The sequence below is a fragment of the Salvelinus sp. IW2-2015 genome, linkage group LG27 (assembly GCF_002910315.2).
Source record: "Salvelinus sp. IW2-2015 linkage group LG27, ASM291031v2, whole genome shotgun sequence".
Lineage (NCBI taxonomy): Eukaryota > Metazoa > Chordata > Actinopteri > Salmoniformes > Salmonidae > Salvelinus > Salvelinus sp. IW2-2015.
Window position 1 is genome coordinate 3,640,040 of NC_036867.1, and position 3,775 is coordinate 3,643,814.

Below are 3,775 nucleotides of genomic sequence, written 5' to 3' on the forward strand. Positions count from 1 at the left end.
TATGTATTTCATTATGTCTACCAGAGAGGCACGATAACGATCCTGTAACCATTTAAATAGCTCATCTATGCCAGATATTACGGTACATTTTCAAAAAGCAAGGAAGACTATTTGAAAATGCGCGTTATTTTTCCTGACAGCAAGCAAGAGAAGATGACTACATAAATGACAGAGAACGGTGCAAAAAATATGTCGCAAACTAATCTATAAGTGTAAAAAAGTATCTGACGAAAGGTTTGTAAGAAACTAATTTGATGTCACATGACGAAATATGGACTTTGCCACCACCGCCACGTGCGCATTTCCCATCAACAGCGCACAATTCGGTCAAGTCTTTCCCCAATGTACACTAGCTAATTATTACACCAGCATACACCTAATAACTACCTGTTTGTCTTAAGTGTTTGTTTTCAACATTGCTACGCGCAATCAAACTTTACTGACACTCCATACCGGTTAACGAGTATGTAGATAACTGTTTACAATTTATTCCGTCCAACATGATCTAGTAACGTTAAACACAGACACATCGCAGTTACTTAGCTACATGAATTTATTGCAAATATTATAGTGATTTGCGGTTTCGCGGGGCCCCTCAACGTCCCTTTTTGGGGAAAAATGTACTTCCTGCAATTCTACACATTTTTCCATGGGACAGAGAGAAAAATGTGCAGTTTTATAACTATCTCATATTATTCTACACATTTTGGGAGGGGCTCCTCCAGGGGTTGGGCCCCTAGTGTTTGTGGGTCCTGCATTGCAGGGTTGTGTCCTACACTAGTATTCTGATCTTGGTTGAAGATACTCTGTTATTTTCAGTAGTGGTGTGTAAAATCACTGTGGAAGCCATGACAATAAGAATACATATTTATGTGTTTTTTGATTTGATATGCTTTTATTTATATATTTATTTTTATTGAAGCCTGCCACTGGTTATTTCCAACCTGTTTTCCCGCCGTTGGCCAGAGAGGTGCTACTGTGCACTGTTATTGATTGGTATGATGTCATTGGGAAGAAAATTTTGCCTAAAATCCAATTATGTTTATTATTGTGTTTTGTGTGTATTGCTAAATATGACTACTGAAGGTGAACTTGAACTTCAAGTAAGCAGCTAGAAGTACTTTGTTATCAAAGTAAAATCAGAATTAGCATATGGGTCATGAAGCTTTAGTTTTTTTAACCAAGTGAGTTTGTATTTTCCTTTAGGTGTTTGCTAGATTGAAGGGGAGATGATCATTGACGGACATTGAACCTGACATCTTTCCTGGACCAATTCAAGATAGTTTGGCCCTATAGACTCATTTAACTGCTGTTTAGACAGCAAGACAGGACAATGTCAGTACATATAAAGAAATAACCACAGTAGTCGCATGTTTTCTCTCCAGGTGACGTTGTGGAGTTCCATGGCATGAGGGCATTGGGAAGACGCAGACCCTGTTCAATCTGATGACCCACTGCATCCTCCCAACCGACTGTGGCGGCCTGGAGGTGAAGGTCATGTACGTGGACACCAACTACCACTTTGACATGCTGAGGCTGGTGAAAGTACTGGAGCAGCGCCTGGGGGAGGATGGTGATGCGGTGGTAGAGCCTGAGGAGAGAGTGCGAGCCTGCCTGAGCCGACTCTTCGTGGTCCTCTGCTCCAGCTCAGTCCAGCTGCTTCTCACACTGCACTACCTGGAGAATACCTTCTGCAGCCGGCACGCCCTGTGCCTATTGGTCATCGACAGCATCTCATCCTTCTATTGGGTGGACCGGAGTGGGGGAGGGGAGAGCGTGGCCAAGCAGGAAGCCATACTCAGGAAGTGTTCAGAGCCCCTGGAGACGGTGGTCCTCCTCCCATGCCTCAGACTTTGACAAGGCCTACATCAACAGGGATTGGCAGAGGATAGTGACACACAAGGAGACGTGACCAAGGACAGAAACCAGGTGTTTTCAACTGCATACACCACCACAAAGACATGAGGCGCTAAACACTCCTCGTTCTGTGTAATGTAAAGGGGATTTCAGTTTTTATAAAGAATGTTGTTGAACTCATTTGATTGAATTCTATTCCAATTCCGGATGTGTTCAACTGTTAGAAGAATGATTTTGAACTATAGCAACTTTTAGTGATTTTATTTCTAACAGTTGTTGGATTATTTTTAATCCACCAAATGTGGATGGTTATTATGTTGAATGTAATTTGTTTGTTTTGTTAAGAGGGGGAAAAATAAAAGAGTAAGATAGGGCAACTGTTACACACAGAGGTCGCAAATGTTTTGAAAAGAAATCACACCAGTTAAGTTCTGAGAACTTGCTTTTGATAGGTAGCATTCCTCTGGTCTGGTCCGGAGTGTACGTGGTATGCCGAAGGGAACTCTAAGGTTATTATGCTATAAATCCTGCTGCTATAGCAAAACATGTAACTTTGTGTACTATACACACCCTCCATCCCTCAACATAAAAGTCTTCATTTTACGTAAATATTTACATTGTTCATTGAGCAGCAATGCCTTTCTTCATTGAAGCGCTGAATATATAAGTATAATTCAAGCGGTTAAATATGCTTTACTCTGTAGCGATAGCTGTAGGTTAAATATTCTCATGAAAGCCTAAAGGCCTGAAATATTTCATGTTGTGTTATATCAGTAAACCTGAAATTACTCTTCACATGAGATCTTCTTTAAGTATTTTAGGGATGAGCATATTTGACAGAGACAGAGAGTTTTGACAGGCAGTTCAAGGATAGAGTGGATGGAGCAGAGCATCTGGAGCTCAGTCATCCAGTTTCAGGTTTAGTCTGGGGTACAGTAAGTGTTCACCAAACTCACCCTGTTTAGGACTTCCTTAATCACTTAGCGTGATTGATAGTTTTATATTTTTCATGGGCTGTTGGTCTCCACTTTTGATGCACAACATCAATTCCCAGGTTCAGGCCTAGCTTATAATATGGGGAGTGCTTGGTCAATCTAGCAAGCACTGCTATTAAAATGGGGTCTTCGTGTTCAAGCAGGACAACTCTCTCCCTACTCAATTATCCCCTTACTTTTGACACCCAACCAGCATCCCACAGCGATACCATAGATAAACAACAAATTACACAGTCATTGTCAGTCAATCATCCCGTGGAACCCAGGCTGCTAGTAGCTCATTGACGGAGACCAGCTGTACTGTACATAATAGCGGGGTTTTGTTCCCTCCCTGTGGATCCTTGTATTGTTTCACGGCTCTCTGTTCTATAAGGCTAGCCTTACAGAGTAATTAGGCACCGAATGGTTTGTTATTACTCAAAGAGGAGTTGATAAAAGTACCCATCCACCCCTTCTCCAACCAGCAGCAGCTGTTCAGTCCAGTACTTCATTGTCCCATGTCATGTGACCAAGGTTATTATAGGTTTGTGATTTAATATTTGTTTTTATTTCTATTTTTAGACTTTATTTGACATTCAGTTTAGTTTCAGTTAGTTTTCAGACTTGATTTACTAGTTTTTATTTATACTGAACAAAAATATAAATGCAACATGTAAAGTGTTGGTCCCATGTTTCATGAGCTGAAATAAAAGATCCCAGAATTTTTCTATATGTACAAAAAGCTTCTTTCTCTCCAATTTTGTGCACACATTTGTTTACATCCCCGTTAGTGAGCATTTCTCCTTTGCCAAGACCATCCATCTGACAGGTGTACACAGGTGCACCTTGTGCTGGAGACAGTAAAAGGCCACTCCAAAATGTGCAGTTTTGTCACAACACAATGCCACAGATGTCTCAAATTTTGAGGAAGCATGCAATTGGCA

General features: G+C 41.0%; 1 pseudogene; it reads left to right on the plus strand.

Moving 5' to 3' along the window:
• Window positions 1–271: 271 nt before the first annotated feature.
• On the plus strand, window positions 272–3,543 carry LOC111953858 (DNA repair protein XRCC2-like; annotated as a pseudogene).
• Window positions 3,544–3,775: the final 232 nt, after the last annotated feature.